We start from the raw sequence: 13,827 nt of genomic DNA, 5'->3' as shown, positions 1-13,827 counted from the left end.
TGGCCTATATAAGAGCCTGTTTCAGCCGAAGCCGCTCATAATAGTTCTGGACAGCGACAAGTTGTCAACAGCAGTCGTCCTTCCTTAGCAGCAGCACTAGCCCTGTGGTTGTTCACCATGTCTCAGTAGCAGCGCGGTTCTTCTCAACGTGCCTCGCCAGTTTGCCATTATTCCCCCACTGTTGGGGCAGCATTAAGAACGTCATCACCAAATCCAATTTTGAACAGCAAAATGCCTTTTTTCAAGGCAAATAAACAAGTAATTGAAGGGTGAAAATTTCCTAGCATCAACACAAGCAAACATTCTTCGCGGGGTCCTAGCAATCAAATTCTGTTATAGTTTATTTAGTTAATACCCCCACTGTTGGGACAGCACAAAGGCTGCGATCAACACAACCGATTTTGAATAACAAACTGCCCTGTTAGAACGTATTCACAAAGGCAGTTAATTCGAATATGCAGAGCTAATATGAAGTCGATTCAATCAATCAGCATTAACAGAATTTCGTCGTCTCCCAGCTGCCAAGTTGCAACATGATGCAACACGCAACAACGAGCAAACGAAATCGCTTGATGTTACAAACCGCAATAAAATACGGGTTAAAACCGTTGCGTGTGTGAGAGCACCATCGGTGTTTATTCGCTGGAAACAAATATCGAATGCGAATTGTGGAATAATTCGTCTAAAGAATATTAGAAAATTAGACAACTGAACTGAAAGGCGTGGCCTTCTACGTAGCACCCTTCGGCTATAAAAGAGTGTTTCTGGGAAAACTAGCTACATTCATTAGTCGGAAGGCGAGCTGGATGGACCGTCCACAACGTTGACAGCAGTAGAAGCAGATACAGCACTCAGAAGTAACAGCGGGTTGCGCCTGTGGCTGCCTTCAAATTAAATAAATCACTTGCGCTGTGGTTGGTCACCATGTCTCAGTAGCAGCGCGGTTCTTCTCAGCGTGCCTCGCCAGACTGCCATTATTCCCCCACTGTTGGGGCAGCATAAAGATCGTCATCACCAAATCCAGTTTTGAACAGCAAAATGCCTTTTTTCAAGGCAAATAAACAAGTCATTGAAAGTTAATAATTTTTGACAACGTAAGCAAGCATTCTGTGCGGATTCTAGCAGTTACATCTGTCGCGGCCTTCTAATTTTTATTTTTTATTCTCGCTTATTTTCCGTCGGTCTAGTTCCGCCACTGTTGTGGCCAATCACCGACGCCCAGGGAGGCGACTCCACACCCAGGACCCTAACTCACGACCCGTTTATTAACGGACCGGCGCCAACGGCTTTACTTCCTCATGCGATGGAAGGCGTGATCCCAGAGATTTTTCGCCTCAGAAAATCTCCCAGTGTCGGCTAGGATTGAATCTAGACCAGTTGGGTTGGTTGTGAGTGGATCACGCCACCTCACAACCATCGACACCTATGTCGGCGGTGGGATTCGAACCCAGGCGTCGAGCGTGGTTGGCGGAGACGTTACCAACCACACTAGGCCCCCGCTATGCCGTCTAATTTACAGAAGGTGAAATAGATTCCACAGTGCATGTTGTCCGTGTATCTTAACTCCCACATTGTTGGGCCAGCACAAAGGTTGCGATCAGCAACCGATTTTGAACAACAAAATGCCTTTTTGGCGTAGAACTACGTTTTACTTTAGCATACCACACAGGGATGCAAACTGAAAAACTGGGACGAAATTTGTCCCTTTTCAAATGCTTATAGGTCGGTTGGTTTTCAACCGATTTTCTTCATTCTTGCAGCAATCGATTGGAAAGTTATACACGCATCTGCCCAAGTGCAGAAAAATGTTGTTTGAATCTACGAACTATTGCACTATTGAAAATTGTCAAGCCTTGTTGAAATAAAAATAACGTCCTCTGATTGGTCGCTTGCTTGCTGTGTGTGTATGATATGGTATCATGTGTGTATGTGTGTATGATATGGTATGTTGTGTGTATGGTATAATGAGATGGTATGATGTGTGTGTGTCTATGATATGGTATGATTTGTGTGTGTGTGCTGTGTATGGTTTTAAACTCGGCACGATCTGCTAACTGCTGAAACCGGTTCACGAAATTCACAACCCTTCATTAGTAGACATTATAACTCATTACCCAAGTAAAAATATTGGTTTTATCAAAGTTTTATAGCGCTCAATACAGCCAAAAAGGCGCTATAAAACTTTGATAAAAACAGTTGTGCTACTAGGGTAATGAAACACTCAATGCATTTGTTAATAGTGTACGTAGTTCTACGTCATTTATGCGGTCGTGTCTTGGATACAACCTCCTACTTTTTTAAATCCAGGAAAAGTACGCCTAAAGCTTGTCGAGAATCCAGCGCACTGTATATGTTGTCAACTAATTCACTGGCTGCGGTAAGTGTGCTAGATCCAGAGCGAAAACCATATTGATGACTGTATAAAACTTCATTACTATTGAAGAATTCATTTATTCGGACTACTAACAGTTTCTCGAGTATTTTGCTCAGAACAAATAAGATAGAAATTGGTCTATAATTACTGATCTGCGCTGTATCGCCACCCTTGTGCAAGGGAATAGCCTTCGCAATCTTTAGCAAATCGGGGAAAATTCCCGTGTTGATCGATTGGTTGAAGACATCTCGCAACAAAACAGAAAATACATTATGATGTAGCTTGAGAAAGTATGCTGGAATTTCATCGGGACCACAGCTTTTGTTGGTGTCAAGATCCCTTATCAAGACAATTACTTCTTGCTTAGAAGCAGGTCGCAAGAAAATGGAGTTAATTAATGGAGACAGACTGGCAAATTTGTTAACATCACGAGAACTAATAATTGTCGAGGCTAATTGGGGTTCAACCTTACAGAAATACTCATTAAAAGCATTTGCAACTGTTTCACCATGCGTAACGACATCTGTTCCAATCTTCAGTTTTATTGTTTCCTTGCTTTCTTTACTGAAACCTACTACCTTTTTCAGATTTATCCACATTTCAGTTTGGTTACCATTGAAGAAAAGTTTGGAAAAGTAGTTTCTCTTCGCAAATTTCTTGGCTTGTTGCACTTTTTTGGAAATATGCAACCAAAGTCCGCGTAGATGGGTGTCTGTAGGATGCCTCTTGTAGATCCGTGATACATTTTCTTTAAATCGAATTAACTTCCAAACTTCGAAAGTCATCCAAGGACAGTAGCCTTTAATTTTAGCTTGGACGGTAACTTTTCTCGAAAATTTCTCCTTCAGCTGCTGATACAAAATCACAACGTTCTTCAACCTACTCTCTGGCGAGCTCTGTGGCAGAACAGATAACTCAGCGATGAAAGCTTCATTTAGCTTGGTATTTTTTTTTTTCCTCATATATCATTTATTTGACACGGCACAAATACAATTTGATGTTTAACGGCGCCAATTATATCTGGTGACTTAAAAACTAAAAGCAAATTTTTTATCCTCGCTGCCGACTACGAGCTGAAATTAAGTCTAACTTAAAACTAGCATGAATTTTTCAATCAGTGTTTTGTTGTTGAATGGTCGTCTGGTGCTCTTCGAATGGCCGATGTCATGAGCTGGGGCAGGGGCTTGTATCCTCGGGTCCTGGAGGTATTGTGCGGGGTCTAGTTGCTGGTTATGGTTCGTTGTTGTTGTTCGCTAGTGTTCAAGTGGCCATATGGTATGTGCCGCTGAGCCAAGCTATCACTGAAGGCCTCGGGTGGCGAATTCGAGTGGGGTGCAGTTGCTGATTCCAAAATCTGTGCTTAAGGTTCAAACGTGTTCTTGTCGTTTTGTTGGGTGTAGACGGAGGGGAACGGGACTAGACTGGGGCATGGATGGATTTTAGGAAAACGTATATAAGGGTCATGTAGGGTATGTCACGGCTCGCCAAGACATCACGAACAGGTACAGCTGGCCGTCTACCTCCGGCCTCAAGGGAAGCTACTAATTTAGACCTGGCGTCACGGTGGACAGGGCATGACCAAACAACGTGCTCTATGTCGTGATAACCTTCACCACAGGCACATTTAGCTTGGTATTGTCCACTATAATTTTTTCTAGTGTTCGCAAGGTCACGGTTTTCCGCAACTTGAAAGTCGATAAGATTAAGCTATGATCACTCTCATCTGTATGAATAGTCTCATTCATGACAAAGGGTTGTAGACTCTCGGAACCCACAACATGATCTAAAATGTTATCGCTACTAGGTCTAGTTGTATACGAATTTGTCACGTCGAAGTTGTAACATTTCGATTGATCCGCATATTCTTGAACAGTCGTATTATCCAAATGGTTGAATGGAATGTTTACATCTCCAACAATAACACAGTCATTGCGCATATGTGACGACAAAACTGTCTCTAATCTATCTAGGAACCCAGCATGACCGAAAGACGGTGGTCGGTAAACTGCATGTATATGAAACTCGGTTCCAACATGTAGGCGAATATTAATGTGGTGTAAACCCTGATCATGGGTGTTACAAACCGTTTCATACAAAATAGGTTCCCTGATGTAAACTGCTAAACCTCCTCCTCGAGCCTCTGGTCTACATGAAAAATACTTCGATAACCATCGATTTGCGAGTTCTTGATTCTGTCTTTCTTTATCCAGGTCTCACCAACGGCAGTCCGGATATCAGCTAAACACAGTCCAAAAAACCACGATGTTTGATGGTGATCGTCCTGTTGTTCTCATTTCATTAGGTTTTGACGTAGGACTACGTCTATCTGGAAGTTAGATACCTGAATTTGAAAATCCAGTAATTCAACCAGGGAAAACCAGGGAAAAGTGGTCAGGTTTTGAGCGCTTATTTTTCAGTCATTCATAATCAGGTTTTCGAGGTTTTGGCATCAATCGATCAGAAATTATTTTACGGTTAAATTTATGTAACAAAAACAAACTATTGTTTGAGATACACTATTGAAAAATTGGTAAATAACATCGATTGTCTAAATCATACCGCGCAGCCAATCACTACCTCTCTTCCCAAGCACAGTCGACACTAACGGATACAACCGATCTGAATTTGTTGTTATTGTTGTTGTCACTTTCTATTTCCGATGCTTATTTACGTTCTTTACCATTCCATATTCTACTTAACTCCTCCTTCTTTCTAACTAACTGACGTAGCCTTGATATAAAAGGTACCATTCGAACATTTCACCCCATCAGTTTCATTACGAAATCGTACCGGTGACATACGGACGCTACCTGTTAGCAGCTGAAAGGAGGATAGACAAAAGAGTACCGGTCATCTCGTGCCGGTTTCACCCGTAATGCTGGTGACTGTTAGTAGTACATGGCTACTGCAAAATACTAAAATGGCTGGAGTTCTGGACGGACTAACCAAAAAACAAGAATAATCGGCAACTTGCCCCTTTGGGTGCCTCGAAGTGTTGTAATTTTCTCTTTTACAAAACGTGGCTGATAGCAGGGAAAGCCAATGGGCATTTTTTCCTTGGTGTTTATTTTTCGACAGCGGCCGGTGTAGTGAATCGTTCTGGTCTCAAATACCGAATAGGTTCGTATTTCCTGTTTACTGAGAAAGGGAGAATCTACCGAATTCGCTAGTTCAAATGTCTGTCTTGTCATTACAAGCTACGAACAAATGCTTTTGTAATTCGAATATCTGCGAAGTGGAGATGCCGATATAAATAAGGTTTGATTCATATATTTTATTTATATTATTTACTGTTCAAAGCGCACTAATGTCTCTGCAAATGAAAATGTACTGTTTGATAAAAAATATTGAAAAATACCGTAGTTCTACGTCATGCGGTTGTATCTTTGATACCACCCTCCTACTATTTCAAAGGCGTTCGACACAGTATCACACAAATTTCATGTCAAAAACTAAGATCAAACTTTGAGTTTTCACTATGTGCATCGAATCTGATTAATTTATATCTTAGCGAGCAATTACAAGCGATCTTCAATAATGGAACCCTTTTTCAGTTTCTACCTGTATCATATGAAATCCTACAAGGTTCTATTATGAGAAAAAAATCATTTTCTTTATGCATGAAAGACCTCTCTGAATTCTTCGAAAACTGTAAGATTCTCCTTTATTATACAGTAGGCTTGCAAACGGTCAACGCTTTCTTTTGGTTCGTTAGTTAGTGTGCATCGCAGTAGGCTTACGCTTGTAAATGTAAAATGATCGTCGGCTCTTGCACCCAGAACAAGCAGTAGAATAACATTCGCGCATCGAAGAGATGAACTTTGTTTTATTGCTATCTACTTAATTCTATTTCTGTTGAGAAATATTATTGCAAGATCAATGATACCATTAACTCCTAAAATCTCCGCACACATCGTGCGTTATTCTTGTTTCTATACAAAATATCAGAATACGTTCAAGGAAAAAACGTCGCGGTGGCAAGTTCTCATTCGACATGTATATTCAAGAATGTATTTAGACAGCGGGCCTCGTCACGGTTTTTTGATAAAGTAACTCCATCATGCTTAAAATCAATCACGTCCTCGTAAGATAAAAGGTGTGGTTTCAGTTCAACTTGGAAAATTTTTCGGCGTCAACGTGGAGTGAACTTAAAATCTGCATAGAAATCACGTGACTCCACAAAGACCGAAGTCAAAAAAATGGGGTTTTTGCATTAAGTAATTTAGGGACCATCCAATAAAGATGTCATGCATTTAAGGGAAAAGGGGAGGGGGGGGGTGTTTTGATTATTGTGACATTATTTGGTATATGGGGGAAGGGGGTTAGCTTGAATGTGACATCACATTTCAACTAAAAAAAATAAATAATTGAAAAAGACACATACCAATACCACAGAGTTCAACTCAGAACTATTTTTTAATACTTGCATCATTCATTCGTGGTTCGTAGTAGTTTTTTGACGTAGAACTACGTCTCTCAGGAAGTTCGGTTACATAGGGGTGTAAAATAAAAACCTAAAACCGGAAAAAGTGAAAAATATGTCCAATTTTAAATGCTAATAAATCGGTTAATTTTCGATGTATTTCCTTCGTTCTTACAGCAAACCATTGGAAAATCTCCTAAGAAGCCTCCAAAATGCAAAAAATTGTATTTTTATTATTCGAACTATAGTACTATCGAAAACTGTCAAGCCTAGTCAAAACACAAAAGTCGACCACTGATTGGTCGTTATATGATTGCTTTCCCAAGCACGGTCGACATAATTACAGACCTAGTGATTCGGAATATACTATTTGGTCTATAAAAAAGCCTGATTCAACCGAAACTGCTCATATTATTTCTAGACAGCGACTACAACAATGCTTACTTAACAGCAGCAGCAGCTGTGGCAGCGGATAGCATCAGCAGCAGCAGTGGTATTAGCAGCGATAGTGGCATGGCCAGCTGGTTTAGCAAAACTTCCTCTAGTAAAAAGCTGTTTTTGTGCGGTAGTGGGCAGCATCAGTAGAAGGTACATTAGCCGGCACTTCATCTAATAAGAAAGTTGCCGTGTTTCGACAACACACAAATATTCTGGAATGCTGGCATTAAAAGTATAGGGCCGTCAAATTTTCAGTGTAACAACAGCTTTCAACAGCGCTATCAGAAAAATGTCTTAATCCCCTCTGTCGGGGTAGCACACATATGCGATCAACATTATATCCAATATGAAATGGAACAACAACTGTCCAAGAAGGACAACAAACAAATTATTGAAGATTTAATAATTGTCGTTTTGCTCTAGAATTAGAAGTAAAATGTTATTTTAAACTGCATGCAATCTGACTGTTGAAATTTTTTTTCGTTGTATAGTTTTTGTTCCATTCCTGCTTAGTGATATATGTGCAAACTGAAAGTCGGTAGCACTTCAACTCCTTTTTTTGCACAAAATTTTAAACATGGGTTTCCCAGAAAAGTCGTTTATTACGCAACATATTTGTGTTGGTTTTACATTTTCAAATCGTTTATTCAGTGTCCGATGAGTTTGATTCCTGCTTATTCTTTGGTTTTGCCTAACCTTTTTATAATTTTTTTTTTTTGATATTCAGCTCGATTCGCATGTGGAAATAAATGAAAACAATGTTATTGATTTTTTTTTCGAAAAAATTCTGCACAAATAATTAAAAACGGTTAGCTAATAAGTAAAACTGATTACTGAATTTACGCGGTTTTTGTACGCTGATTTTGACGTAGAACTACGTTTTTCTTTAACCTACCACATAGGGATGTAAATAGGAAAACTATTAACGAAAAGGGGACGAAATATGTCCCTTTTTAAATGCTTAAGAATCGGTTTGTTTTCAACCGATTTCCTTCATTTTTGCAGCAATTGTTTGGAAAATTATACATGCATCCACCCAAATGTAGAAAATTGTTGATTGATTATGCAAACTATTGTACTATTGATAATTGTCAAGCCTTGTTTAAACGAAAATTACGTCCTCTGATTGGTCGTTATATGATTGCTTCCCAAGCATGGTCGACAGAATCATATACCTTGCAATTGAAAACATGCTGTTTGGTCTATATAAGAGCCTGTTTCAGCCGAAGCCGCTCATAATAGTTCTGGACAGCGACAAGTTGACAACAGCAGTCGTCCTTCCTTAGCAGCAGCACTAGCCCTGTGGTTGATCACCACGTCTCAGGAGCAGCGCGGTTCTTCTCAGCGTGTTTCGCCAGACTGCCATTATTCCCCCGTGTTAGGGCAGCATGAAGATCGTCGTCACCAATTCCAATTTTGAACAGCAAAATGCCTTTTTTCAAGGCAAATAAACAAGTCATTGAAAGTTAATAATTTTTGACAACGTAAGCAAGCATTCTGTGCGGATTCTAGCAGTTACATCTGTCGCGGCCGTCTAATTTACAGAAGGTGAAATAGCTTCCACAGTGCATGTTGTCCGTGTATCTTAACTCCCCCACTGTTGTGGCAGCACAAAGGTTGCGATCAGCAACCGATTTTGAACAGCAAAATGCCTTTTTTCAAGGCAAATAAACAAGTAATTGAAGGGTGAAAATTTCCTAGCATCAACACAAGCAAACATTCTTCGCGGGATCCTAGCAATCAAATTCTGTTGTAGTTTATTTAGTTAATACCCCCACTGTTGGGACAGCACGAAGGCTGCGATGTTAGAACGCGTTCACAAAGGCAGTTAATTCGAATATGCAGAGCTAATATGAAGTAGATTCCATCAATCAGCATTAACAGAATTTCGTCGTCTCCCAGCTGCCAAGTTGCAACATGATGCAACATGCAACAACGAGCGAACAAAATCGCTCGATGTTACAAACCGCAATGAAATACGGGTTAAAACCGTTGCGTGTGTGAGAGCACCATCGGTGTTTATTCGCCGGAAACAAATATCGAATGCGAATTGTGGAATAATTCGTCTAAAGAATATTAGAGAATTAAACAACTGAAAAGAAGGGCGTGGCCTATTACGTAGCACCCTTCGGCTATAAAAGAGTGTTTCTGGGAAAACTAGCTACATTCATTAGTCGGAAGGTGAGCTGGATGGACCGTCCACAACGTTGACAGCAGTAGAAGCAGATACAGCACTCAGAAGTAACAGCGCGTTGCGCCGGTGGCTGCCTTCAAATAGATAAATCACTTGCGCTGTGGTTGGTCACCATGTCTCAGTAGCAGCGCGGTTCTTCTCAGCGTGCCTCGCCAGACTGCCATTATTCCCCCACTGTTGGGGCAGCATAAAGATCGTCATCACCAAATCCAATTTTGAACAGCAAAATGCCTTTTTTCAAGGCAAATAAACAAGTCATTGAAAGTTAATAATTTTTGACAACGTAAGCAAGCATTCTGTGCGGATTCTAGCAGTTACATCTGTCGCGACCGTCTAATTTACAGAAGGTGAAATAGCTTCCACAGTGCATGTTGTCCGTGTATCTTAACTCCCCCACTGTTGGGGCAGCACAAAGATTGCGATCAGCAACCGATTTTGACGTAATACTACTGTCGTTTTCGTTTTCGCGGTGTAGCTACACTCAAACGACACTTGTGACACCGGAAATGTTTTATTTGATTTTTCGTGCTACCCTTTTTCTGTCTCTCCCTACACTTTTTCTGTCACTGATGGCACCCGAAAAAAGCAGAGTGTACTGTAGGAAGTTATCAACACATTAACACGTATGTGTCAAAACTGGTTTATTTTGGTTTTCGTTCCACGTGGTTAAGTGTCAGGTAAATTTTTTCTCAGCACATTTGCGAGATGGACATATGAAATGGAATCGAGACAAAATGACGAATGCGATAATGACCAAAACAAAACGAATTGACAGCTATCCCATTATTACGCATACCAATGCAATGACACTGAAAATGTTTTATTTGAAGCTGCAAAGTATAGCACGGAAAAAGAGTAGCTACACCGCGAAAACGAAAACGACATACGTTTTACTTTAGCATACCACACAGGGATGCAAACTGAAAAACTGGGACGAAATTTGTCCCTTTTCAAATGCTTATAGGTCGGTTGGTTTTCAACCGATTTTCTTCATTCTTGCAGCAATCGATTGGAAAATATTAAAAATTATCATTGAAAATTGTCAAGCCTTGTTGAAATAAAAATAACGTCCTCTGATTGGTCGCTTGCTCGCTGTGTGTGTATGATATGGTATGATATGGTATGATGTGTGTATGGTATGATGATATAGTATGATGTGTGTGTGTATGATATGATATGATGTGTGTGTGTCTCTATGATATGGTATGATGTGTATGCGTCTGTATGATATGGTATGATGTGTGTGTGTCTATGATATGGTATGATTTATGTGTGTGTGTGTAACAGCAACAATACCGTACGCTTAGCCTGGGGGCTAATAGCGGTCTCGATCAACTCGATTTTAGTTGAGAGAATTCGTTATCGATATTGTTTTTGGCACATTTTGCATGTGTAGGATAGGTACAACGATACACCGTGCCCCAGTGCTGAGTCGAGAAAATTTCCAGCTCGAAAAGATCCTCGACTCGATCGGGAATCGAACCCGATATCACAACCGTGTAGGAGAGCTAGCCGACCGACATCGCTAACCACAGAGCCACGGGGACCGCACTGTGTGTGCTGTGTATGGTTTTTAACTCGGCACGTTCTGCTAACTGCTGAATCCGGTTCACGAAATTCACAACCCTTCATTAGTAGATTATAACTCATTACCCAAGTAAAAATATTGGTTTTATCAAAGTTTTATAGCGCTCAATACAGCCAAAAAAACGCTATGAAACTTTGATAAAACCAGTTGTGTTACTAGGGTTATGAAACACTCAATGCATTTGTTAATAGTGTACGTAGTTCTACGTCATTTATGCGGTCGTGTCTTGGATACAACCTCCTACTTTTTTATACGCGCCACGTATATCCCGCGTAAAAAAAGACTCAAGTGTATATCTAGTACATTTGATTGGGGTGATTGATATTCAAGGTTAAAAGCCCCATCCATGTTCACCAACCTGTTACAGATAGTTTTTGCTTAATTGCTATTAAAGCTATTGAAATGTTCCGTTGCTGCATGAAAGATCAATTATTGTTTTCACGATTTATTATCCAATTAAAAAAAAATGGTGCTTGGTTCGGTTTAGTTACATCCCGACCATTTCTGTTTATTCTGTTTACTTATTCGACAGTCTACACTTTTCGTCGGTAATCAAACCTTCCTCACAGCTTGAATGCCTCGGAAATGTTTAAGTGCTTTGTAGTAGTTGTCATTTCACCTTGCTTAAAAATTTAGAGTGGAGTCATTTATTTTAAAGGTCACTTAATGTAGCTCTAGAAAAGGTTTCTCAACCGCAATCAATATCAAAGGGTGTCCCGTGTCATTTGGGCCGACATGGATATGAACAGGATGGAAAACAATGGCAATATCGTGCATTAGCTTTAAACACGCGGGTACAGCAGTAAGCTACTTCACCTGCTTTAAAATTCTTGTCAATGCACACTTTGAAAATCACGAATACAACCAACATTGCGAGGTCACGACGAATTCGGGCAAATTACTCGTTAGGTAAAGTGGATTGAGTTAAAAAAAAGGATCAACTAACCTGGTTCAAGTAATTTTTAAGAAATAAAGATTGTTTATTGTGACGAAAATATTGAAATACACTTTCGCTTCTTCATTGTCCCAATTTCCAAACACAATGGGACCGGAAATATTACCTTGAATATCTAGTCACGGTGGACGGTTCAGCAGTATGGCACAATCAAAACCTCGATTGAATTAATCTTCACATGCTCGGGAACGCGCAAAAAAAATCGTCAATCTTTTTTTCGTGCCAGCAAAACCTCAACACGGCTCGATCTACAAGTATGTATTCCACTTTTCCTCGAGTATTCTCCGAAATCAGCACACGCTCGCTGTTAAGTCAGCTTGATTGGCCACTTCTTTTTTATCGCTTTAAATTTGTATTCAGGCGTAATAAAGCCGAAATCTTCCCAGGCCGGCGGCAGCCCTCGCACAAAATGCAAATCCCATAAATCAACTGAACGACACACGTTTTCACTTTATTTGCACCAAATTCTTCGTTAATTGCATTTCCGTGCTGCCGCCGATGCCGTGCCGAGCGTGTCCTTCTGGTAGATGCTGAGATGTCGTTGTCCTCCCGCCCAATGCAGCAGCATCTGCAGAAGCTGGTTGAATCATCTCATCGGCACTGTTTCATCACAAAACAAAACAGTCTCAGGACCTCCTAATAGTGCAGGTCACTTTCGAAAGTCACTTCCCCGCACGCACGCACAACACAAGACTTGAAATCCCTGGCTCTAGATTAAGTCACACGTTATTCGGTCGCCACTCGGAACCGACGAAAATCACGTCCACACTGATCGAGATCTGCACTGCAACTGCTGTGCCGCTACCCAACTCACGGTTTTTTTCCAGCTCCTGGGCAGACGGTCCACTTTGTACAAACATATACAGCACTAATTAGCCGGTATACAGTTTGTGTAGGAACAAACTGCAGCAACGGTTTGTCCACACTGACTGCTGGCTGTACGCCTGCCACACATCCGATGCACTACGCGGAACGCAGACGAATGGAAAGGAACGCAACCGAATCTTCTCCTACACCGACCGTAAATCCGTACGCAGTATCAATCCGCGGCAGAATGAGTGTTCAGCACTGTGCTAGCAACGAGCAAAGCCATCGAGGGAACGCAAAAAAGGATAACAACATGCAGCGAATGCACTTTTCGCTCGGAGAGTACAATGTTGTGTACTCTCATCGCATGTGCGAGAGTTGCTCTTTTTGCAGAGAGCCTAGCTACTAACGCAACTATTCAACATTAAGTCAAATCCTAGTAAAGGTCCGATGCGGCGCGAAAGCATGTTGATTTGGCTTTCAACAAACCACGAGAAAGAGGACGTGAGGTGGAACTCTTATGATTGGTTAGTATTGTAAACTTTCTCTCTCTCTCTCTCTCTCTCTCTCTCTCTCTCTCTTTCACGTTTACGTTTCGTTTCGATATACCAAAACGAATGCGGTTGTTGGACAGATCGCGACTATTCATATTCGCGTGGTCAATGAAAACGTTTAACTCAAGCAGCGCGCCGCACATCATAATACTCATGCTTTCAGCAGGATCTCATCGAGATGGGTTTTTTATGCTTTTGGCGATATGAGAGAAGATATAAACGCCTAGGTAAAAATGGTTTAGTGCCGCTATTTTTGCTGCGCTGACCTGCTCAAATAAACTATCACCGTAAAATAAATGTACAAGCTATCGGGGTATCGGGAACCGGGAATAGTAAAGAAGATTCGTTTGCGAAAATGAAATTTTAAAATAATTAAATAATAAAGGGTAACTAAAAACCGTTTTCACTTTGTTATTAATTTGCTTGAAAAACGATTAAAAAAAAACTTAACATATTGAAGTTTACATCATAATTCGTCTTGGTTTTGGTTGCAA

At 40.7% G+C, this 13,827-nt stretch overlaps 1 protein-coding gene across 4 annotated transcripts in view; it reads right to left on the bottom strand.

The window, feature by feature from the left end:
* The window catches only part of LOC129717600 (anosmin-1), a 39,653-nt gene extending 26,637 nt beyond the window's left edge, over window positions 1-13,016 (bottom strand). For 2 of the 4 annotated variants that reach the window (XM_055667614.1, XM_055667617.1), the window contains exon 1: window positions 12,079-13,016. The gene's annotated coding sequence lies outside the window, so the exon portion shown is untranslated. Of the gene's footprint in view, window positions 1-11,963 lie in introns of all 4 variants that reach the window. The other 2 variants (XM_055667616.1, XM_055667615.1) reach the window with 2 other exon arrangements.
* Between the last annotated feature and the right edge of the window lie 811 nt (window positions 13,017-13,827).

The sequence above is a fragment of the Wyeomyia smithii genome, chromosome 1, assembly GCF_029784165.1.
Source record: "Wyeomyia smithii strain HCP4-BCI-WySm-NY-G18 chromosome 1, ASM2978416v1, whole genome shotgun sequence".
Classification (NCBI taxonomy): Eukaryota; Metazoa; Arthropoda; class Insecta; order Diptera; family Culicidae; genus Wyeomyia; species Wyeomyia smithii.
Note: the sequence above shows the minus strand (reverse complement) of the source record. Positions and strands in the feature narration are given on the sequence as shown.